At 33.5% G+C, this 26,509-nt stretch overlaps 1 protein-coding gene and 1 long non-coding RNA gene across 10 annotated transcripts in view; one reads left to right on the top strand and one right to left on the bottom strand.

Moving 5' to 3' along the window:
- The first annotated feature begins 2,802 nt into the window (after nt 1–2,802).
- The window catches only part of LOC117220506 (uncharacterized), a 138,778-nt gene continuing 115,071 nt past the window's right edge, over nt 2,803–26,509 (top strand). For 2 of the 9 annotated variants that reach the window (XM_076518698.1, XM_033470518.2), the window contains exon 1: nt 2,805–3,099. The gene's annotated coding sequence lies outside the window, so the exon portion shown is untranslated. Of the gene's footprint in view, nt 3,100–11,013; nt 11,941–26,509 lie in introns of all 9 variants that reach the window. The other 7 variants (XM_076518701.1, XM_076518700.1, XM_076518696.1 and 4 more) reach the window with 7 other exon arrangements.
- Nucleotides 25,216–26,456, bottom strand: LOC143258806 (uncharacterized). Its single transcript, XR_013032678.1, has 3 exons — nt 26,077–26,456; nt 25,473–25,606; nt 25,216–25,386 (listed from the first exon to the last, which is right to left on the bottom strand). It is a non-coding gene; the product is annotated as an uncharacterized LOC143258806 (long non-coding RNA).

Genomic DNA, 26,509 nt, shown 5'->3' on the forward strand with positions numbered 1-26,509 from the left:
AAGAATTAATTTTCACCAAAACTTTTTTTGGTATATATATATATATATATATATATATATATATATATATATATATATATTTTGTAATAAATCGAATACACACATACACACACACACGCACACGTATTTATATCTATATCTATCTATCTATCTATCTATCTATCTATCCCTCTATCATCTCCAAAAATGTTCAAGTCATTTGGTCCAATCTTGAAAAAAGTTATTGCATTTTAAAAGATGTTCGAATATTATCGTTACTCGCTGCATTATCGCATAGTGTTTCGAGCAGTACAAAAGTACATACATCCTCTATCATTGCATGTTGCCATCACATGCTATTGATTTTAGACTGCACCTGAATCGTGTCATACTAAATCCGATCATCCTAACGCCAGAAACCTACAAAAACAGGTCTTCCTTGTTTGTAAACAGTACTAAACAAATTAATATCCTGATCATGAAATAAAAAAGATCTCATTGAAAAATGTTTTACTTCAGGTTTTGAGGAAGTAATGATGTTTCATTTTTGATATGATAATATCAAAATTTAGGCATCTTGATATCAAGACAATTTGAATATACCTCGGCTCGGCCGCCTAGCGCCGAGCGAGCTCGCCTCTTATTGGTCAGTGTTTTTTGTGAATAAATCGTTAACGATAGCTCGGTGAAAGTTTTTGTAAAGGAGAAAGTTACATCAAATGATTTTAGGAATCCCTAATTTCCTGGAAATAACATAATTTTGGGGTACCCTGTATGTACCGAGACCTAATGCCAAGAGTGGAATAAAAAGAATTTCTGAAAATTGTTTGAAAAATGTCATTAAAAGTTAACCAAAATTAAAGGTTGTAGAAAGTTTATTTCCCAGTCCCAGTTTCACGTGTGCCGTGACACGGCGTTCCGATCGTAACTCTTCCCATTGGAGTTGGACCGCTGTCGATTAGATTAGGGCAGGGTTCCCAGAAGGCACGTGGCCCTCGCATTATAACTGGGACATTGGCCAGCACTCGTGCACCAGGATTTTTGGTGTCCGAAGGCACCGCAAACAGTGAGTACCGGAGGCACTGAAGTAGTTACGCTAAACGGAGTAACTCGACGAGATTGGATTACCAGCACCAGTCGAGCATATTAATAGCACATACGAGTACGTTGAATTACTTCTACGCTGTTTCCTTCGTGAACCCTCGAACCTATGATTTTCATAATATTAAAGCATAGGATAAGGGTCCTAATTACCAACATTACCTGGAACACATATGGCAAAAAATTAAGTAAGTAAGTTCTAAAAAAATGTTTAAAAAGTACTAGTTGTGTTTTTGCTACAAACGACACCGATATGGATATGATTAAGAGATCGAATTAATGAACTTGTTGACCGTATGTTTAATTCAATTTGTCTACTTTAGTAGATTAATTTAAGCAGGGTAGGTTATTAGAAATTTTTAAAATTAATTTGGTAAAAATATATTGAAAAATGTATGAAAAACAAATTAGAAATATTTAGGATCGGTAATTGGGACGTTTACGTTATTTTTCGTTAATTTCATATTGAATTTAAGCCCACAACATTCAGAGAATATTTACTTGTGTAATTAGAGAACCAAACAATATGAAATACGAAAAAAAGTTAATTTTTACGCAAATTTCAGCTGAAAATATATGTTGGTAACTAATAATTCTATGCCTGTAATTTCTGTTTCTGTCTACACATCTGTGCACGATATCTGGTTACAATTGTACCTATTTGCATCAATAATTCGTAAGGACTCATGTGGGCTCGCACATTTTGAATGAAAACGAGGTTAGGTTTGATTACGCAGTCTAATAAGAAATTAAGATACTTACATATTCTACAGTCCGATCTTATTTCTGAGAAATTAATAATTTAATTAATAATAATTTATGAGAAGGTTAATTTGATTCGGTTTCCAATAAATAAATTATTTGCAAAACTAATCTACAAAACATCCGTTGTATAATATACAACTGTCGAAAGAAAAAGAAAATTATTTATTATTTGTCTTATCGAAGATCCAAGTAAAAAATAATATTTCATTTGCAAATAAGAAATAATAAATGAATTATATATCTTAATAACTTTTTAATTAAACATTTGGCAATTGTTTAATTGTAATTTGTTATTTATTATTTAAAATAAAATTTGCAAAACTCTGCCTATGGATCATGACTGCCGTTCCTATGGTCCGTGTTTCGAAAGAAAATGCATGCATCGGTAGTCATATAACATCTGTTCACCCCATTCCAAATTCCAAGCCCCCAAATGTCGTCAGTCTGGAATGCTTGTGGTGCACTGCGCCGGTAAACGCTATTGTGTAGCCATACGCATTGTATAAGATATATACTATATTATATACCATACTACATTGTTTTTTTTTTACTACCCCGGGAAATAAAAATTCTGCTGATTATGCAGAATTTTCGAAATTCGAATTTGACTCGTTTTGCAGGTTAAATCGGCTGCTGTGGGGCGGTCTCCACATTTCCCACCCACCAATGTCCTTCTGACCACAAGAAAAAGAAAAAACAGCCCTTTATGCCAACACGCTTCAACCTAAACGCAGTGTAATCGCATTTCAACATGTTTCACACGTAATTTTGAATGTTTTTGTTCTGTGTTGTGTGACTTACCATGCGTATAAGCGGAATAAGGAACAAGTTGTCACCGGACTCGGCGATCGGCGAGCGGGCCTCAGATTCGTGGCAAACGGCGCGCATGCGCGGACGCGTAGCTACGCAAGAATCCGCTCTACTGATTGGTAAACGTCGAGACGCTCTGAAACTGCACGCTTACGTGCACCGTTCGCGTCGTCGCGCGTCGTCAGTCTCGCGCCGAGCGTCGTTCAGCGCGCGTGTAGTCTATCGTTTATCGTTGTTTTCATTGTCGACAGTGGTGTGGTATCCGACAGCCGCCGTGTGTTGTCGCGTTTTGTTTTCTGGGCCGAATATTTCCGCGAAAACTCAAAAAACCGCACGGGAGCGGGCGTGCGTGACAGCCCGTGAGCGCGAGTGACACTTCCGGTGAAACGGTATCGAAAGTACGCCGGCAATTCGTTTGCGTTCGTCGATCACGGATATCCGAAGGTTAGCATCCTTCCAGTTTTTGCGGGAGCCGAGGCTCCCGGGTTGTTGTGAAAAGTCGTTTGTGCAATTCGACTCCGATTTCTTTCACTGTCCCGGTCAATTTCACTGTCGCGCCGCGATCTCGATTTTCTTTTCCGCCGTGTCGAGCTTAGCGACGATGGATACACTATCGATACTTCTCTCAAGTTAAACGATATTTTTCATTGATATTTAAATATAACGATATATGTATATTCCGCTATCGATACACACAGCTCGTGATATCTAAATCCGTTAGTTAGAAATAACGTCATCTGAATAAGTTTCTGTTGTCTAAACTCTGCCGCTGATATTATAAATAAAATATTCTGTGTTTTATAATTGTATGTATTACGTTATAATTACATTATTTCTTGTTAGAGTGCATGATTTTCATTTATATTCAACTGATATATCAATTTATCGATATCAATTATGATTTATCGATATCTATCGATATTAATTATATCGATTCTAAATATCGATACGCTTTCGACATATCGCCGCCACTTGTCAGGTTGCTTGTCAACGAGGTTTGTTGCTCCACGGTACTCTTCTGGACCGCATATTTGAAAATGGTTTATCCAGCCGCGTGACACGGGATACAGACGGATTACGATTGAAACAGTACTTTTATGATTGAAGCAGTTCATAGGATCTGAATGGATGTGTTGCGCACTGTCTATAAAGATGTAACGAAGTTCCGCGATGAACGAAGACGGAAAGAATTATTTTACCCTTCGTTCAAGGTTAAGGAACGGTACTTGCGAAATCTGTCATTAATAAAACGGGAAACGTAAACTTAATAACATTACCGAGCTGTACAATTATTAACGTCATTTAAATCTTCGACGTTGTATAATCTTTGCTCCTTGTTGACAAAATTGCTAAGCGGTGTTTCACGTGTTTTGCGATTATGTACTCAGTGTTTCAATAGTAGATATTGGTTAGACTGATGATCTAAATGCAAAATAAAAATTGTACAAATTCATCGCGTGGAACATTAATTTGAACGAAACAACGTCTTTCCTCTTTTAATGATTGTGATAAGTTGAAAATAATATAACATTGTCCATAAATTTATCTTTGTGCAGTTTTCTCTGTTGATTTACACGGTATCATAAAACGTAATTCCGTAATTACGCTCTATTTTCACGCTGTTATATATTGTCCACTCGTTAAATATCTCATTCCACAGAACAGCTGAAGTAATTAGAAAATGTTTTAGATAACATATTATCGAACGAAGTGTTATTGTGAAATAATGTTTCACTGTCTCGTGAATCGTAAAGCGTAATCTTGTGTTTTTAACATTAAAAATTAGTATATTTGACGCTTGTATCGATTGAATGTCGACGAAGGTTTGCAACTATATCGCAAGAAAATTGAACGGAGTTGAAGAAAGGGTGTTTGATACGGTTAAAAGCTATTTCATACTCCGGCAGGAGTCTGAACGACGCCGCTTCCTTCTATGGGGAGTTGTTAGTTTGAAATTCAACGCTTGGTTACTCAGACGAGTACGATTGACAATCAGCCGTGCAATTCCGTTCAATTCAGCCGACGGCTGCGACAAATTTCTCCAATAATTAAGCTCTTTGTTTGTCGAACTGCTCTGAATATTCCCGCCCTGGCAATTCGCGGTGTACTTGCAGCAATGCTCGCCGAAAATTATGATGACCGCGTGCGTGTACGAAACGAAAGTAATATATCTCTGTCGATAGGATAACAGCTGATTACTATTTGTAGGTTTTCTTTACTACTATGCGCGTTAATTGTTCCCTTTTTCTTGTTTATGGCTATTGAACGAATGTTCTGTAAATAAATATATGAGAGAGCGATAAAGACTGTTGCCTTAATTTTCCGGCGATTTTTTCCACGATTGGATTAGAATTATGGATTAATAACAATAAAATAAGTAAAACGTAATTCACTGTTTAGTCTTTTTATTTTACAAGAAAAGTATGTCTTTCTTTCTAAACGTTTCTGCAACGACTGATAGACTCGACTGTCGAGTGTCAAACATTTTTTGTGACAGACTCGAATTTGACGGGCGACGCACAGTGTGCAAAAATACCCAAATGCTGGCCACGCATCAAAAACATTAGGAAAACATTAAAAACCTTCGTAAATATATCCGTCTCCCAAGATTTTTAAGGTAGCCGGTTACAAATTTAATGTTCGATTAATATTTAGTAATTAATATTTAATACAGATCGTGAAGAATAAATAAAGTGAACGAAATGGAGTCCGTACTTGTATAAATATATTAAATAAAAACAGAAATATTTTAGTTTTATTTTGTGATAACTCAGTTGTCTGGGGGTTGCGCTAAATTCAGTTGTCTGCACGCCTACGTTTCTTTGAAAATAAATCGTTGGACAAGAGGTTAAACTAAGCTTACTTCTAAATAGATTCAAAGAGTGTCGTACTGCAAATAATTTGTTGACAATGATAATTAGGTTTAGGCAGGAATTGTCTCCATTAACAGTAATTTGTAAATTATTCTGTATATGTGCTTTTTATAGTCTAGTTATTGTAATAATTTGATGGAATACTGAGAATCTTTAAATTCTTTAAATACCAGGTGCATTTCTTTCCTGATTCTTTCCTCAAATGGTAATTAAAAAATATTAAAACAGTAGTTCCTTTTGATAATGTTACATGAAGTTGTAAATAAAAATCCGAAAGTACTCGTTGAAGACGAAGTTACATCTATGCATAATATATCTTGTCTTTACTATGTCAAGGTTTTGATGAAATTATGTGGGAAATAAATAGAATTGCGTTAAGAACTCTATAGTATTCTTCATTTACAATTTCCTAACTTTTCAAATGTATTAGTAAAATGTGCAATATTGTCATGGAAATAATATTATCGACAACCAATATACAATACATATGATGCTGATATTCCACCATTATTGTAAAATTGTGAAAAATGAGAAGATTACAAATGTCATGATTGTACTGCACGATGTAAGAAAAGGACGTCAGTTGGAGATTTGTAACAGAATTGTTGCAAAAAATCTGCGTGTAAAATAAATTAAAGAAACGCTTGACCTTTCAACGAGATCGATCGAAATAATAACGTAAAAACGATTGTATTAATGGGTGTTGTGTACAAAAGCCGAGATTAAATACAAAATTCATTTGTAAAATGAATTGATTGATTACCTATCTCTTTTTCACTCAGTACATCCAGGCTCTATATAGAATTATTAAACTGCTAATGTCACATATCGATAAAACGCATAATTATTTCACGATTAACCCTCGGACGACGGTCCATTTTCACAATTGTACTATTGACGATGTTTGTGACAATTCTGAGCTTTATTTAACAATTTTCCAAAACATATTTTGTCTTTCTATTGTTCCTAATGCAACAGCAATTTATTTCATTTAATTGTCGACAATTGAGTAATGAAACGAACGTTTGAAATACTCTAGGTCTAAATTGACACAGCCACCGCTTTGCGAGGGTTAAAATATGATGAAGAATAACGGTTTTTAAGATAACGATAAATCTGCTGTGTTTGCGTTTCATTTGAATTACGATTGCCGAAGTAAAAGCTTTGATACTTCACTGGAACGCTTACAATTAGTTGGCTAATTAGATTTCTGATTAATTCCTGCTTCCATAAATCAGTGCGCGCGAATTCTATGCACGGGCATGCAGAGTTTAGCAATTGTGACCGAAAAGTCAGCCGATTAGCAAGTCAATGTGCGCGCGCGTAACATTAAATTCTGCAATGTAGATTAGAGATTCGCGTCTTCCGCAGGCACAACGTAGGCGTGATTATTTATACAGAGAGCGAGATCATTGTTTGGACTATTCAACTATCGCTGACTATTCAATAAGGCAGCAGCAGGAACACGTTGAAAGACAATGCCCTGAGAAAGTGAGATAACTAATGGCCGTAATTAGTCGCTGCAGTTGAGAATGTCTTAAGAACGGGAAATTCGCGTTAACGCGATTATGCGTATGTGTCGGGCGTATCTAGTAATACGCTGATAGATTAGTATGACGAGTTCAGAGAATCTTCGATACACTGCAACCATCATTTTTTCTGGAATTAATAGTTCAATCAATTAAACGTTTCTTGATAATGAAATGTTTTTTGGATAAATGCTTTATTCTTATTTAATCTTATCTTTATCGGATATATCTTTGACAACAATTCTTTCCACTGAACATGACAACAGACCTGGATAACATTGGAAATCATATTGTCTCAAATTTTATTTTACGTAACATGTTATTTGTTTTCATAATTATTTTCGTGTCTCTGACTTCCTTAGAAAGTACAGTTCTAACTTTCTTTTGTTGATGCTACACTCGTTGTTAATTGTACTTTTCTTTTCTATTTAAGTGGATAATAGAAGCCATTTTCATTTAATTTATAAAATTATGTTTTTGTTTGATTTGAAAATACGATTTTGTAACATTAAAAGTTGCTATGAAGATAATTATATTATACTTTATAATGTATTGTATGTATCTTTATGCAAAATAAAGATTGTTTGGATTAATTGAAAGAAACAGAGACACAATAAATGTATAAATATTTCGTCTCTTAATGGTTTTAATAAGTTGAAAATAACGTAACAGTGATCGTCAATTTTTCTATTGTTTTCACTGTTTCGAACTCCGTCTACTAATTTTTGTCATTGATACGTGAAATTATTAGCAGTTTAATTATCAGTGATCGATTATTCAGAAATACAGAAGTTTCGAGTGAAATCATGAATTTTAATTGATCTGTAACATATATGTATACACATATCGCACGAATCGAGAAAGGGGGGAGGATACTTTTATCTACGTATTTTCTTGACAGGATTAATTATCAGTTACTCATCGTTAATCGCCACACCCACCAAAATGTATCTACTCAGAAATATGTATAGTATATATAATATATGTATACCGCCAGATTACCAGACGTTGTTTTCGATTTCATTATTGAGATCCACGTATCATTGTCATGTTCAAAATACGTTTGAAAAACATAATGAACTGCAACAAATATTTGTGACAAATCGTTTTTGCGAATAAACTTTCAGTATTTATAAATTTGCTCACGTGGGTTGCTTTGCGAACGAACAATTCAGGTTAGATGATTCATATAATTCATATATTGTTTCAAGATTAAAAATATTCGAATATATAATTCATTGAAAGAAGAGTCATCATAAGTAAAAGTCGCATGACATTAATTTTGGACAAATCATTTTTGCGAACAAATTCTCACTATATATAAATTCGCGTACATGCAACAGAGGTATTTATATATACTAACATAATACATTAATTATGTTAGTATAAATGTTGGTTCATAAATAACCCTTTTGTTTACGCATCTTAAGTTCATTGTATTTCCCCACCATATTTCCTCTTTAATCTATAAATCAGTAAATAAAAGATATTTTTGATCGGTCCATCTTCACTATGAAATCCGAAACGAATTTTATGCTAAGCATTTTATTCGCAAAACTTTTCCCAATACTTTTGCAAACTGCTTATAAAGCGTAAAAGCATTGCAAAGATTCTAATGGATAACGCGCGCCTATATCGACTATGCAATTATCCTATAAGATTAAACCACTAACTTCTTTGAAAGAAGATAACACTTCCATTAATCAAGAATCGTTGAAAACCGGCATGATTTATGGCGAACTGCAACTTGGACCGCGGAAATCGTTGAAAATATTGCAAACAGAACGACGGGAAAAATATCTCTGAAGACCACGCTTCAAGAGACGTTTCAAAGTCATCGAGGCTTTTTCCTAGGTAGATACACGAATGAATAATCAAACGGCGGATTCAAACGACTATAGACACGCTATTGATTGCGAGCGATTGCGATATGAATTGAAGTGCCACGTGTACCTTCAGGAAATATTTATTCTTCTTGGATTCACGGAACGAAATGCACGTTTCTACGGTCGTCCGGCATTTGCTCGTTTTCAATGTTATTTTACTTTTCTTACGAGTCCTGGAAGATTCGTTCCCGGAAATTGGAAAGTTGGTGCACATTTTATTTCTCGCTTAATATTGTCGAATTCAGTTTCAATTATTTTGAAAACCATTTATCTGACGTAAGACAACATAGACAGGTATTGTTTCAAGTATGAATATTGATTATTCAATACAAATGAATTTGCGGAAAAGTGATTCACGACAAACACATAGATAGATATTACTATAAGTATAAATATTAATTATCAAACAGTATAGCGCCATCTTTCTGCAATCAGCAAGGTCAAAAGAGTGAATAAATGTGTACTGCGGTTCTCATTGTGTTAAGAAAAAATCCCACTCATATGCACCAATCTGCATTATGCATTCCAATACCAATATGCATTCTTCAAATAGTGCTTAAAATGCAATTTTTTGTTTGTAAGAGGATATAATTAGTAGACTATGGATCGAGTTGAACGAGAATGTCTTCCTTCTGTTGATAATTTTAATGCCATAAAATATATAATAAATATATTTATATAATATTAGAAAATATTATAAAGATAATAATATTATAAAGATTTCTCTTGTTTATAAAGTTATTTTATTCAACTAATATACTACAATTAAAACTCATTTTTGCGTTACTGAATTTATTATTGCTATTTATAGGAGTTCATTTCCGAGAGGTCTCATTGTTCGCAACAGAACGAACGAACGAAATACCGCCGTATTATGAAAGTTCTGATACATGAGTGATACCTTGTTTAACTTCGCCGTAATACTCGTACCATGAAGCATGTAGACAATAAAACATGAAAATACAATTCATATCATTACAGAAATTACAAAGAGAGTTTTCATATAATTAACCGAGATATACGAACATCATTAATATGAGAATCCGCGGCCTTCTATAATGAATAAAAGCTACCTTATTTAACCCCTTGGACAGCTAACTATTTTTACAACAATTTAGGATGTTTCTCTCGCGTTTATTCATGAACTTTTAACAACATATTTTCGAAGATATTCCATGTAGACCTGTTAGTCGTTTTGTTGTTCCTAAAGTGACAGCAATTTATTTAATTTAATTGCTGAAAATTGACTAATAGCTGACGATTTAATACTAGGTTCTTGGAGCGCTAGAAGCAGATATTTTATTTTCCTTTACAAAGATAACAATAATATATTTGATCGAATTTATAGCGATTTTTCTTGTAACATTTGTTGCGAGCAACAAATTTATTGAATAAGTTCATCAAATATCTGTCTTTTTAATTTTAGTAATCGTGATCGCATCAATTTAGTCGAAGATGAATAGATTGCGCTTTTTAAAAAAAAGATAGTCGAATAAATACTCTGCGCATTTTATGAATGTGTAACAGGAATGAGTAGGTCGGACGCAGCTGTGTTATGCGACTATCAAATGAAGAAATCTAGAAGAGTGGAAATAAATATACTTGATATATAAACTTTAATAATAAAGAGTTAAAGTACACATTTTAATAAAAATGTTGAAGTATAAACTTGAATAATAAAGCCTGCATACGAACCTTAATACTAAGGTCTATGCACAAACATAGTGAACAGGGTTAATAGGCTTCCCACAAATACATAATGTCTAAACACAAATGCTTCCAATCAAATACGTAACTCATTATGCTCCAGCAATAGCGAATCCATTTTGCAAATCCACGTTTCGGCATCTCGTTCGTGAAATTGATCGTGTAGACGGATTATTCAGCTCCGACTTAGCGAATGTGAACGAGCCTAATACTCACCGCGAATATACGTTTTATAGTATATTCATAATACAAAAACTTTCTGCATGTCTATGTGACCTAAAAAGAAGAACGCTAGAAATTCAGAGGTGTCCTATAGCTTTGCCGCGGTGTGTATGTAAACGGAATTCGATCGTTAATCGGTAGTAGATCGACGAATGCAACCGCATCAAGGGAATATTTCGTAGATCAGGAAGAGAGGAGGCCGATGGCCGCGCGAGAGTGTCGAAAGAACGACCCGTCGTTATGGGTAGTCAGTATTGTGGCCCGCGGGTGCAGTGCGAACGCGTAATCAAGAGGAAGGAGGAGTGAAAAGGGGAATAGGGATTGGTGACTGAAGCGGTGAGCGAGAAAGAGAGAGGGTGGGAAAGGGTAGGTTGAATAGAGAGAGAGAGAGAGAGAGAGAGAAGAGGAGGGAGAGGGAGATAAAAAGATAGAAAGGGAGGCAGAAATAGAGGAAAAGAGAGAGGTAGATAAAAAAGAGAGAAAGAGGGGAGCAACGAGAAGAGAGAGAAAAATATAAGGAGAGAAAGGGAGGTAAAAAGAGAAGAAGTGAGAGAAAGAGAGAAACAACGAGAAAGGGAGGTAGAAAAGGAAGGAGAGAGCAAGAAAGAGAGGGCGAGAAATGGAGAGAAAAAGATAGGGCGACAAGAAGAGAGAGAAAAATATAGAGAGACAGGAAGAGAGAGAAAAGGAGAGAAAAATATGGAGAGGCAAGAAGAGAGACAAAGGAGAGAAGAAGATAGAAAGTGAAAGAGGGAGAAAAAGGTAGAGAGAAAAGGAGCGAAAAAATAGGGAGGAAAACGAGAGAAAAGGAGAGAAAATATTAGAAAGAAAAGGAGAGAAAAAGTGAGCGAGGCGGCACGAAGAGTGCTTTGAGCCGAGGCAAGAAAGAGGAACGAGTTGGCCCGAAAGGAAGAAAGAGAAGGACCGTGGACAAGCCGGTGAGACTTCGAAAGGCTACTTCTCCCGTGGCCGCAAGTGAGAACGAAGTTGAAGAGCGAGGCGGATAGCGAGGATAATGCGGTCTCGGTGCTTCCGCCTTGATCAACAGGACGTTAGGGTCTACTCGTAGTAAGTAGAGAAAACTTGGGATTTTCTTAGTTAGCCTACGCTTATCCATCGCGGAGCTCCTCAAGTTATATGGAGTTCTTGGGATTCACTCGCGAATTCGGCTAACGGAAACTAAAATAATATCATAACACTTCATCTACCGTTAGTTTCCTAAATAATGCCGCTGACAAAAAGCATTCTGACACTTTTTAAAAGTGAACTGAACGACTTGAATTGTTTTTAAACGATAATAAAAGATAGTATACTGTGCAATGTTTAAAATACTTTCGTCTTAATTTTGTTATCATTTGGAACGACGAAAAATATGAAGATCTTTCTATTTTGTTAATTTTTTTCTTCGGAGGCTGGGACAAAAATTTAAACAATGTGTTTCGTTTACCTTAGTAACTTTTATGTAAATTGTAGATTTTTATTGAAGATAAAAATTGTTGAAGTTAATTATAAGAAATGTAATTCAGATAAAAATGTCTCTCGAAGAATGACGTAAATTTTCAATGGGATATCTAGAACAAACCGAATACGTAATTCGTTTCTCTAAATGAGCCTTCTAAATGACAGCTCTCTCCCTCTCTTCTTCCGAGTTCTATCCTCGTTAGCGTTCGTTTTGGATTGTTCCTTAATTATGTATAATTGTAGTTATACACTAACATTTTGTAATACGTAGTAAGAAAGAACTAAATTTAACAAATTTTACATTTCAAAGAAACTTTTTTATTTTGTCTCGTTTTGCTTTTTATATCCTTCTCAATGTAATTTTTAGGACACATCTGCATAAAAAATGAAACTATCCCGCGATTTCGTACCGAAAAATCAAAAACTTGCCCGCAGAGTTCGAGGGTTAAGCTATAAAATAGAGAAAAATGTTTGCTTATGTATACGTTTCCAGACGTGAATTTTTTCTAAGTTTCTTTGTTGCGTAAGAAGTACAAAAAGTAGCAATATGGTAATAAGCATATATTTATTTATATTTTTAGCAATTGTTATTGTAATATTTCACCAATAAAAGACGATTGTATAAATTCCCTAATTTATAGGAAATTCATATTTATTTATATTTAATTTATAGGGATTATCCCTATATTAACAAATGTTTAAATACGTTGTTTTGATGTGTTCCGTCAACCCAGTGTCAAATGTGTGCTACCTTTAAACGTTATCTTTAGTTATTGTGTTACTCAGAAGTTACTCGGAGTATAACGAAATGTAACGTAGTAACTACGTTCGCATACATATATTTAATGTCGCATATGTAATTACAGCCTATTTTTCGAAACAGTTGCCTTGACATAGAAAAATGAACGTAATAGATGTGCATTACAGTTTCGACACTCATAATTTTAATAGTTTATGAAAAGATTTATGATTATGCATTTTAGAATTGCACGCAAACAAACAGTATATAACGAATAGCCATATTAGCTATTAGTTAATTGAATATTCTATAAAATTTCACTCAGTATTGTTATATATCATTTTAACTACACACCATCTTTTTAAATGATATATTTTTATCATTAGAATGTAATAGTTACGATTAAGCCAGATCCAATGACTTATAATATCGTGATCTTGGCGAGATCTCGAACAAAAAAGATTTAATTAAGGATAGCCACATTTGTCACATATTTGTCACATTTGCCTCCTCGAACCAAGAAATATTTTTCGTGGCCATTTTTATTCGCGTTAGCAAAATAATATATGCTAATATACATATAATGAATTAAGCTATAAATATTACTAAAAAATTTATTTCTATGAATGCTCTTTCAATCTTCTTTGGCAGAGCGTTTTGCAGAGCTGAATCTTCGGCACATCGAACACATTAGCGTAAGACTTTATTTTTAAATCTGGACAGATAATTCCGTTTCCCATTTCTGGTAGAACGTGAGGCGTAAAGTGTTAATTCTGTTATTTGTCAGTCGTATGTGTTATTTGACTCACGTAAGTGTCAATTGCGCCGCTTGGGAAGGTTAACGAGACAGATGCCACGAAAACAAGATCTTTCCGACGGAGAGGAGGCTGAATGATTGATATCTTTCGTGTCGAGTAGAGATTGGATCAAGTGTAATAACTATGATTTGTTGGTAATGATGTTTCATTGATCGTACTTAAAATGTATTCATTCTATGCTATAGTTTTGTTGCGAAAAATATTAAAGGGTTTGAATATTGCGATGTGCCATCATTTTGTGATAGCATTATTTTCATACAAATTCTTCTTTTTATCAAATACAATTGTTTAGACCGGCGAAATTCAATTCTATCTCATTTGTGTATGTGTGTACTGGTATTTTGCAAGTTCGTATAGAAGCAGAACCTTGGTTGTAATGTTACATGAATAAAAATGACGTCGATTTTAATGCGTGCTATCTTTTTGTCCCGCGGTGTACAATTCAATGTTACATTCTTTCTCACTCACTGATTTGCATTCGAAAGGGGATCTTCCTATAAAAATCTCTCCTTTTTACAGTATCTTTATATACGAAAAAGGAGTTACTCCATTTTATTAGGCTCGCATGGTTACCGACCCCGTTAGCCCATTTTTGGTTTTTACACGAGTTACGCGGGCGTGAAACGAGTAAAATTCCCAGCGGCCCTGTAAAAACGTCGCTTGTGCAAGACGAGGAGGGAACTTGCATGGAAGATTGACCGAGTCCATGTACCCTTCGGAGAAAGAAAACTGTCGGAGTCAGAATCATAAGCGGTCCCGATTTATTCAAGGACCGTTCCGGCACGGTCTGCCCGGTCAATAGAAAGTACAATAGAGGTCGTAACAAGTCCTATGAACCGTTACAGTGCGGCTCGTTCAGTCGGACACCTACGACTGCTTGCGCCTTATTCGCGATCGATGAAGATGATTAACACATTTTGTGCGGGGCACAGATCGAGCTTTACTCACACGCGCCTAGTGGGGGAGAAAATCACACAATGAATACAGTTTTTAAAAAGAATTTAATATTTTCAAAACTAACGATAAGATTTCAATAACAAATGTCTAACGAGATTTTTAGGATTCCAAGGGGGGATTCCCTCAAATATAAAATAAAATTTAAACAATTAAATGTTTGAGATGGTATTCAAACTTGTTCCGCACATAATGTGTTAAAAGACGAGCATTGTACGGCCATGATCTTTCTCTGAAGAGCCGACAAGTTTTAGGCTCGAATTAGGCTTGCGAGTGTTGTATAATTAGTGGGAAGCGTTAGATTTGGGATAGGAGAAACAATAGACCTCGTTCGACTAGAACAAATATTTAATGAACTATTATTAGCCTTACATGATACGATATTCTCAGTTCAAGTTATGGATAATTAGCATTAATCTATTTTCTTCACTCATACTATTTTATATGTATATGTATATGTATAGTGCTATATACATACTTATAGTACTTATAGTTTTATAATGTAGTCCTATATAGATCTACAATATATAGATCGATATTTCCATATATTTCGTAAATATATTTTATATAACAATTAATTTAATTCTATAAAGTTACCCTAAACTTTTATGTATATTTCTACTGTATAGTTCGATATAGTTCTATATATTCTTATGTGCTTCTATATATGTACATATACATAGTTCCATGTTGTGCAATATAGTTATATAGTTTTTGCAATGTATTTGTGCAATATAATTCCATGTAGTCTTTACAGTATATCTCCATATAGTTCTACATAGTTTTAGATAATTGTATTCCCTTCTGTATAATTTTGCAGTGTAATTCTACAATATAATTGCGTACATATAGTTTTATATCACACACTCCGGTTATCACAGTCTAGTAGTTCAATTCCTCTGTTTCGCTGATGTTTTTGGTAATTCTGGTTCGCCAATCAACGCGTTAAAATGCACATTTAAGGCGGGGAAAGGGCAGAAGTCAAATGGCAACACATCGAGTGAACATCGTGGTTGCAGAACTATACAAGACGAGTTTCAGGTCAGAAATTCTTGAACGAGGAGTGCCGTGTGTAGCATTATCACGGTGTTGCAGCCATGCCTCCTCCGACCACGTTTCTGGCCTTTTCCATTGCATGATTCATTGCAGTATCTCCAAAACATTATAACTGCTCCATTCGTTTTAGATTCGACAGAATTCGCGGAATATTGTAAACATACATTTAGCACATTATGCTGGAGACATTATATGACGTCTTTTGATACCTATTTGTAATAAGTGTTGCATTGCCTTCAACAGAGCCTAGCATAGTCTTGCACTATTTCAAAAGAGGTTAAAGGTTACATGTTTTAATAAGTTTTAATACAACTGATTTCTTATGTTGTATGTTTTCTATGTAATATATATATATATGCATCGATGGCATTGCGAACATCGATTTTACGATTACAATTAATATTTACAATTATATAGACAGGTATACAACAAACATGTTTATAATTATATACATAGGTTTACAACAAAAACGTTTATAATTACATACACAGGTTTACAACAGATTTACAATGAAATTTATTTCCAGACTTTCCACGTTTAACACTAAATTTACCGAGCACTAAAGGTGACTGACGCGGGTTCTTCTATATGAATGACAAGACTGAATTTATTTAGTCATTTCACCATTTTTATAACACCGTATGCTTGAATTAAGAAGTTTGTTGTATCATTCCCTTTAAAAGAGTCTTTGTACTGTCAACGATCTCAAGATAAAACATGCGAAACCAATGAAAATAACCGGCATGGTAGGTTCAGGGTTGAGAGAGTATTTTATGTTATTTTTGCGTACAGTATTTCTATTGTACACAGGTAATAGTGAAAAGGTAGACCTTTTTGAGCATATACTACAGTGGATACAGGGATGGTTGGAAAAATCTTCTGATTTCCGGTTGACTGAACTTTACTTACCCAGCCCTTTCGTTACCGTGGAAGATTATAGTCGGGCATCGGTGAGCGCTACCTATACCGTGATACTGCAACCACCAAGGGTGTTATAATAACAGTATAATGTGTTCTTGCAATATTTATAGACAATCAGAAAAGTCTTCAGTACCAATAGAAATAATTGAATTAATGAATTACAAGTTGAAATAATTTATCTTATATTCATCATGCACTTTAAGAAGATGTTACAATTGCATATGTATCTAACATCCAGTATCAAGCTTTTTTCCATTTGAAAGGATCAGAGCCAAAAATAGGCCACAGATAAACCAACGAAAAATTAATTAGACACAAGAGAGAGAGTATAATATAATATAAAATAAAATCAATTAAAAGTGATATAGGAAATTATTTTATACTATAGCATGTAATCAAACAGAGCCTAAGTAATATACAAGCATCAATTATAAGTAAAACGTATTCGCAATTTGTAATTTAATATCAAGCTACGTCCACATGAATGAAAACTTATTATTAGGCTCCGGATAAAATGATTAACCTTTTGACGACGTTATTTCAACTCGAAATCCAAAACATGTTTTCTGACCTACATTACCTTCATTTCATATGATCTTCATCGCATCTTAAGCATATGAAATTGAATGTAGTCTTTTTTTTTAAGGGCGAACAAATTTGATAGTATCAAAATTAATTTGATACGTGATATAGCGATTTTTTTTCTTTTTAGTGGCAATTATTTTAATTTCATAAAATAACGATTTGTTAGTTATATCTAGAACATTCAGGAACGTATTATAAGAAGCTTCTCTCCGTTTTTATTCGAACTAATTTATTTTTATATGCAATAATCAGTGTTCACAGTTTGCGTAGTACCTTCTGCGGAAGCTTGCAAGCATTATTATCTCGATAATATGATCCACCATCGTTACTGGTTCGTTGAATCCAATTAAGCTTGAATCGCGGCTTTGAACGTGTAGGAATATCCAATTTTCAGTTTTGGAGGACTGCTGAAAGTACTGTGTAAAGAAAGTAGCCAAATTAACGTAATTGGATTTGGCGTGGTTCTGCTTTGAGTGGTTAGGCAAATGCAAAGAACGAGATTTCATTGAAGTAGCAATTTTCTGCCGTCGAGTGTGTCACTTCAACTTAAAGGCGGATATTACTATGAAATGTTTCATTTTAACGTTAACAAATTCGAACAGTTTCGAAATTTTTCTATAGAGAGTGTTAGACTATTTACTTCGTTTTCTTAATTGTCCATTTGCAAATGGGTTTAAAGGACATATTTAAAAATTGTAATTTAGCACTATTTTTACCAATGAGGTTAATGAACATCTTTTAAAATTGTAATTTAACATTATTTTTGTCGAAAGACACTGTTTAATGTTGTAATCTAACGTTGTTCTTAACAAAGGGATGGAAAGACCTCTTTTAATATTGTATTCTTGAAAAAAGGATGTAAAGTCATCTTTTTTAAAATTGTAATTTAACATTATTCTTGACGAAGGGTTGAAGGGACACCTGTTTTAAAATTGTAATCTAACATTATTCTTAACGAAGGGGATGAAAAGGGTTGAAGAGATCTGATAAAATTGTATCTTGCCACTAGCTTTACCGAAAGGGATAAAATAAAAAATATTTATTTATTTATATTTATTCTATTTATAATAAAATATTTATTTCACCCTTGCCTAGTATCCTGGGGTTTCCAGTAACCCTAACGTTGTATTTCTATTTTATTTTGTAGAAATAATTTAATTTCACATGTTTTTATTATGTCGTGCAGTTGCTAACACTCAAATAACAAATCTAGGATTAAATCAACACGTTTTTCTGCACTTTTCACTTTGGGGTCTATCGTGATCCGAAAAATCCATATCTGTATGGATTTTTATCCATTTTATTTTAATCCATATCTGTATGGATTTGTATCCATTTTATTTTGATCCATATCTGTATGGATTTTTATGATAATTATTATGTCAGTTAAGGGTTTGAATATCATATACATACGATGACGTTTAGAAGCGACCTTTACATTTTCGCGAAATGTAAGTTCCGGGAATCCTTAGAACACGACGGAAAACTTAGAGTCACAAATCTCGTTAGATCGAGTTAATCTGAGCGTGAATTAACGTAACTAACTAAGTCAGGGGCATTCGGCATTGAATTAGCAATTTAGAGTGCAAATATTAGGATGGCCCAAAAGTTTGTTTCGCATACAATTAATGTCCGCTAGACGAATTTATCATAGTTTTTGAAGCATGTAAAATGGCCTTGGTTCAATGAAAATTTCGGGAAATCTAAAACAGTATATTCTATAATTTTTATTCAAATCGATTATTTCCCGAATTAAATCCTGTAGGAATAAATTCTTATTCAAATAACGAGTTATTTCTTATTCAAATGAATTTTTATTCGGATAAATTGTTATCCATTTATATACATTTTGGATTCGATCGGATATTATTTATTCGGTAATGTCGAATAAAATTTTATTCATTAAATCGTTATCTCCTCATCCGTCACCGGAATAAAATTTTGCCGAACTCTGATGCAGAGAATGCAATGAGTCGCTAAGAGTACGATTATGTTCACCAATGACAAAATCAACCGACAAAACCTCGAATCGAGCTGCGTGCAAACGATCGGACACGGATTTGCGAGCGTGTAAATGACGTTAGAAAGTTGCGAAAGAAGTGGCTGACTCATCTGCACTGTATTTTTTTTTGCAACGTTGCGGAACAATTCCGGAGTGCACGTAGTGCACCGGTGATTCTTACCGTTTACGGCTAGACGGTATACAGCGAGCGACTTGTTTTGGTCGAAATTAATGAAAAAACGTCGGCAATGCGTTTTGCAGATCTCAGAAAGTTTGATGCACACTGGAAATTTCGTCGAAGTTGGTTAACTCTTTGCTGTCGAAAGGCGTACTCTCTCTCTCTCTCTCTCTCTCTCTCTCTCTCTCTCTCTCTCTCTCTCTCTCTCTCGTACTTCAGAATTTGCTATTATGTTGCACATAAAATTCAATCGTATATACATGTACAGTCATTGTGCAAGAAGTGTAAAAATAATTTTAAAAATGCTGCTCACGCCTAGTGAAAAGTGAAAGTAAAAGTTGATGTTATTACGGAACTGTTGTTTCACAGAAGATTAACTTTGCATACTAATTGGAACATCTAATTGTACTTTGAACTGCAATTCAAAACTTATATTTCTACCCTCTTTTTCGCCAAATATCGTATTATAGTATTCTTGTAACGGTAATTATACCGATGAGACTACTGAAATGTAAATTAAAGAATGATATTGAAAATCGTGACTCAAGCAACTTTCGAGCTTGAATCACTCGATATGAGTAACTCGATTAAATATTAAGAAAATTGTATTCATTTTATCAGTATCTAAATGATGCAAGTAAAATTCTTATTTCCTTAACTTTTTCGTAGATGGACATGTTTTAAAACTTTATATTGCGAAAGTTAAATAAGCGCGTATTTCTCACATAAATATACGATTCTAATGGAAAGTTTCTTTATATTCTGGTATACAAATTTAAACGTGTCCGAATATAAGGTACAGGAGGTGTACGAGAAACAGGAAACTGAATGATCCAATGTTTCAAGTAAAAGCTGTACATAACGTCAATAGTTTCAGGTGTGCATTTCGAATAGAACTTTTCGCTACCTTTGTAGAATAACAAGGAAAACACTGGAACTTCACAAGATAGATAGACCTTACTAAAATAATTTGTTCAGAAAGAAATATAACAAATAATATATAATAAATAATAATACTATTTTATACTGTTATATATTAATATATAACGTAATATATTATTTCATACTGTGAATACTATGGATAATATGTATATGTACATATTATTATATTATAATAATATTAACTACATATACTATGTTATGAAACGAAAATGTTTGCTTAAGTTTTGAAATGTAATTTACACATGCCAAAATGTTAAAAAGATAAGTGAAACAACTCAACTGTACATTGACTTAACTATAAATTAACTTAACTGTAAATTTAATTTAATTACAAGGGAACTCAATTATATATTATCAATTGATTAACCTAACTGTATGTTATCTTAACTATCAGTTAGAATATACAAGGTTTCTCTCTTTTTCGGTAAAGATTGAATTTTTTATACAATATTTTTATCGCATGCGTAACATATGAATTAATTGTAAATCTTTTTGTCATTACAGTTACAATTACAATTCAATTGCGTGCAGTACCATGTTCAATTACCAGAATTAAAGTGTCCAATAACTGGTACATCGAAAAGATCTCACATTTTTTTCAATTAAAGAGTTAGGTCACTTTACTCCGTACAAAGGTTTCTCTAGCCTTCACAGACAAAACTATACGCATACAAATATAACTCTTATTAGTCTAATAAGTGACTTAGAACGGAAATTCTTTCTTTAGCCGACCAATATCACTGGGACATTTATCTTACGCGTTGCGGAGGCTGCTGGTATCCGTCGCTCGCTCCGAAAAATTACGGTATCCGAATTCGTGAGCGAACCATCGCGATCGTAGAAAGCAAGCTAAACGTATGCAGTTATACACGGAGATGTACCGTTGTAATCTCTGCTGATAAATATCGCCGGCCGGGTCCAGCGAATTCGTGGATCCGACCAACGAACAGTATACGCATATGGAATTTCTTTTGTCCCTGCCGTTGTCCTTGGAACCCCCGTGAAATATTCGGCGGACAATTTTCTCGCGAGACCGGCGCAGCATTTGTTCGTTGCAAAAGCACGAAGAACAAACAGCTTGATACGGGATTGAATTCCTTGCTCTCGCGCGCAAATACCGGACCAGGGTTGAACAAATAACGAAAACGTCTTGTAATTTGTGGAGAACGTGTTCGCGATCTATTCGGAGACGGAATATTAACACCAAATATTAGTGTTTAATACTATAATATTCGAACACTTTTTAGAATTTTGTAAAATTATGCCAAATCAGTTCAACTTTTCGGGGACGTTAGATGGAATTATTTACTAGACGTCTATGTAAATTCATATTTAACTAAATATGAAATTATAGATGAAGCTACAAATGTAATTAATTATATAAAGATATAAAAATTTAAGTAAATTTATAAGAGAATTAAATTTGTTTATAAATTTGTAATATACTTATTTATAAACTTGTAAATTATGTAACTATTATAGTATACACAAATTATATAACTATTATAGTACGTATAATAGGACGTAATACAAAGACGACGTAAGAACGTTCATAAATTCTCCTAATGTCTTCCTAATTTGATATTCCATGTAATCAATCTTAACGTAAATTTTTAACGTAAATGTATAAATATTTTATATTTCGAATACGCTATGTACTTCAATTTCGTTTCAAGTTTAGTATACAAGAAATATCGTGAGGGCTGCATACAAGTTTTAACGACAAATAAAACTGTTACGTTAAAAATTCTTATAATCAGCCACTGATTATTTGTATGATCGAACACAGTCGATGTTTGATAGACGCTTGAAACTGCCGCCGAATGCGACTAAAAAAGTGTACGTGGTAACTATTGCGAAGTGGGACGAATAACTGTCTCGTAAGAAATCTTACAACGCACTTTCAATCACGTAAACTAATTGTAAGTACGGATTTGAGTAGCGTTACCGAAGCAGAGTGCGTTGTATAATATGGAAATTTCGATTCGGTTAACCAATTAGCTGTTGCAATCTCTTTGAACAGTGTACAGGTTAGCGTAATTGCACTGTATTTCACATTTTGTTTAAATACAATATTTTTATAAAATAGGTAATTGTATAAAGACTATCAAAGTATCCGTCTTAACCAGTCAGCTGTTTTTGACGAGTATACTCGTTATTACACAAAACGTTGCCATTTCCTTACGACGAGTATACTCGTCGAAAAGAGCAGACTAATACTTTGATATTCTTTATTAAACTTTCCTGAAACAGAATATTAATACTAAATATTAGTGTGTTGAACACTATAATATTCGAACGCCTTCTATAACTTATTTAGAATTATGCCAAATGAAACGAACTTTTCGGAGATATTAGATGGAATTATTTACTAGACGTCTATGTAAATTCATATTTATATAAATATAAAACTATAAAGGATGCTGTAAATGTATTAATTTATAGTAAAATTTAAAAATTTGCAAGTAAATTTATAAGAGAATTAAAGTTTAATATATATAAATTTAAGATTTATAAATAATATTATGGAAATTGATTAAAATCGAAGAAAATAATAAAATCTAAAATTATTCACAGAGAATTGATAATAACTTTTAGAATTATCTAATTAATTTCAAATAAAATTTAAATATAAATTTACATAAACTCTATTACTTACTAAACTTATGTTATTAATTTATGTTATATTATTTACTGAACTTGTAAAAATTGTAACTGAATGAAATAACAAGGAAGAAATAAAAACTTAAACACGTAAAAAGTAATACTTGTTTATTTGAGTTTACGACGAGAATTTAAACAAAATTAAAGAAAATGATACGAAATGTTGCTATTTTTCCATAACGAGAATTCTCGTCAGAAATAGTAAACTGGTTGAGAAGAATATTCTATCTCTCTTTGGTATTCTTTATTAAATTATAAGTCTTCTGAAAGTGTTGTATTTAAACAAAATATGATATATAGTATAATTACAGTTACTTACACACTTCTCAAAGAGGTTGCAACAGCTTATTGATTAACTGAATCGAATTTTCTATTATTACAGAACTGGTTAACGGAGAGCTCTTCTAATAACGAAGACATTATTCTAAGAACGTTGTTTTTTACGTCGCGTCGCTTACATCAGAGTAATAGCGAATTATAAAAGGACAATGGTTGCACGGGGTATGCGTCCGAAGTGAATGCGTTTGAGAAAATTGCATAAGTATAAAAGACGTATGCGTCATGCGGGGTTTGGGTTAGCTATGCGTGGAATGCATCCTTTGTCATCTTTGGCGAAACTTTTTGCCGGTTTGAGAGCCGTTCCCGCAATTCTAAATGTCCCAGTGATTATTTCACGGCGGATCTTTATGCATTTACGATAAAAACCAGAATCGGGTTTTATTCAAATCGTTCCGAATATAAATGTTTCTCTAAAATAATGATTCGAGTGAATCCTTTTCAATCGCATATTTTATTCGAATAGCAACTATTCATTATTCGTAACAAATTATTCTATCTATACGAATAATTCTTGATTTTTTATTCGAATAGATTATTTGCACAGAGATTGTAAAATTATTCGCATAGAGATTGTTAAATTATTCGAACAGAGATTGTAAAATTATTGGAATAGAGATTGTTAAATTATTCGCATAGAGATTGTTAAATTATTCGAATAAATTATTCCCATAGAGATTGTAAAATTATTTGAGTAATAATGTGAATAATGTTGTTGACTGTCTTTATTTTATGTAATTTTCTAACCATATAAGTAATCTAAATATGAATCCTGGAATGAACGATGGCTGCTTTTACACCCGAAAAAAGATTATTTTTAGTAATGCATCAATGATCAATGTACCAAAAAGTAACAATATTTTTCGATACAGTGGTTGACAAAGAGGTTAATTCTAAAAATTATCATAGAAAAAATTAATTAATAGAACACTATATTCTATAATTTTTATTCGAATCGATTATTTTCCGAATTAATTCCTATATGAAGAAATTCTTATTCTAATAATCAGTATATGTGTCAATTTCTGCACACTGACCTAATTGACGTGTGCCAATTTCTATACACTAATCTATTTGCCAATTTCTGTACATTGATCTAATTGTCGTGTGTCAATTTCTATATGCTGATCTAATTGCCTTGTGTCAATTTCTGTACACTGATTCAGTTACTGTCTGTGAATTTCTCTACGCTGATATTAAAATATTTTATTTGTTCGAAAGAATGTAGTTTTAAAAGTAACAAATTCAAGTTACAAATTCAAGAAAACTTAATCTAAGTACAGTGCACAGTGAAATCGAAACAAGACGTAAATTTGTTTCAGTTACAGAATTACTTTAAATAAAGAAATATATCTAAGAAGTCGATTACATTATTGTTTTCAGTAATTTAATCGAATGTTGTAAAGCATCGTTTTTATATATTTTTCATCATTATTTGCAACGTGTTCTTAAGTTTTTTAAGGAGATTAAGTCAGAAACGCCTAAAATTATTATGAGAGATGTGAACATTTACTTTTCGCATTTACAAAATTAATATCTTTAATTTAATAATGTTGTTTTCAAATGTGCAAAATTATTGTAAGAACATAGTAACCAGGGGGAAGCACAGTAATTAACGTACTTACCCTATCCTTTCTAAGTAGTCTTAGCCACAGTAACTGATATTGTATTATGTTAATGACTTCTTACAATTATCATATCTTCGCTAGTCATTAACCTCGGAATAACTAAGCCTCGAATTTAGGCGACTTATCTGGGTGCATAACCATCCACTTCCAATGCTTTTCTCAGAAATAATATTTCTATTGAAATAACAACGATCTCTTTTAGCAAGAGAAAGGAGGTATATGTACATTGTCTGAAAAAAATATAGCCCACACCAAATAGTACAATGATATGTAGGCGATAGGCAGACATACTTCATTACAATATTCATATGCTTACAGTTTCAATAATACAAACACTTGAAGATCTGATCTCGCCTCTCATTGGTCACTGTTTTCGTTAATAACTTGCGAACAAAGCCGCGGATTGCATTTTCGCTAAGGCAAAGGTTACTTCAAATGACCGCACGATTACTATAACATAAATTGTTCAGGAAAATCATTATCTAATCAGTTTGAATATTTTAGCTATTCTTTCTGATGGCCTGAAAAAAATGGTAAAGTAAAACATTTTCTGGTTTGCAGAGGAAAATGTCATTTTTACAGCTAAAAAAGTATTACAGTGTTCTTAGACTTCTTTTATTTTTTCATCGTTTTATAGCTCATATCTAACGATCACAATATTGAAATATATTTTTTTCAAAACACAATGTTTAATAGAAATTATAATTACAAGAGGACTGCGGATTTTATATATTTTTTTTACAAAACTGAGTAGAGAGGAAATACAAAACAGTGACACAAATTAGAAAAATTTAACGATTTGATTATGTTATTTCTAACTTATTACAAATATTCGGGACAGGAATAAATGTTTAGGCAGTGTCTGCATCTTACAATTAATGAGGACAATTTTAATAATAACAAATGAAACGTGAAGTTACCGAATCGGTGGAAGAACCGTATCGTGTGAGCAAGCTGTAAGACGGACGGACATCCTAGAAAAATGATTACGGTATTGTATGGTATTTTCTCGTTCGCGTTGCTTCCCATCCTCGAGCGACTCCATCCCTTTCATTCTCTTTCCACGATGCTGCCAGCTAAACTATAGAAGTCTGAAGCCTCGTGCTGCCGATGTCAGTACGTGTTTCCGTCGCATTTTCTCCGACATTCCTCTGCGTACGCACGCTCCCACGTCACGCGTGACACTCTCAATGACCTACGCAATACGCGGTCGGCATCATTATAATTTTTAATTTCTGATCCCATAAGCCATAAGTCATTCAGTCCTCCCCGGTCTCAATTGCGACGAATGATCGGCAACCTTGATTACATGCAAACGAAAGTCGTCGAGTCCGTTCTCCCGGAGCGCGCAGT

This window comes from Megalopta genalis, chromosome 2 (genome assembly GCF_051020955.1).
Source record: "Megalopta genalis isolate 19385.01 chromosome 2, iyMegGena1_principal, whole genome shotgun sequence".
NCBI classification, from domain to species: Eukaryota; Metazoa; Arthropoda; class Insecta; order Hymenoptera; family Halictidae; genus Megalopta; species Megalopta genalis.